The sequence below is a fragment of the Penaeus monodon genome, chromosome 22 (assembly GCF_015228065.2).
Source record: "Penaeus monodon isolate SGIC_2016 chromosome 22, NSTDA_Pmon_1, whole genome shotgun sequence".
Lineage (NCBI taxonomy): Eukaryota > Metazoa > Arthropoda > Malacostraca > Decapoda > Penaeidae > Penaeus > Penaeus monodon.
Genome location: NC_051407.1, coordinates 7,695,878 through 7,696,233, shown reverse-complemented (window position 1 = coordinate 7,696,233; position 356 = coordinate 7,695,878).

Genomic DNA, 356 nt, shown 5'->3' with positions numbered 1-356 from the left:
CGTGCGTGCGTGCGTGTATTCATGGACCAGTCTGATATATATAATACCAAAACCTATGTGCAAAATTATACTTAAGTAGAAAGAAATGTACAAGCTATATATGTATATCGGAATATAAACTTACAGAAAAGCTAGTATGTCAATAATCAGAGTAGGTGAGATATTAAACGTAATATCCATTCGGAAATCTATATAACAGAAGTCAATCAATGACTTGGGTACTAAATGTTTCCAGTAAGAAGAAAACTTTAAACTCATTCAGCAATACTCATGATAGTCATATTACGTGCAGAAACGACCGTGCGCATGTGATACACATAGTATTCCCAAATATTATTAGGGAATGAGAAAGAGGA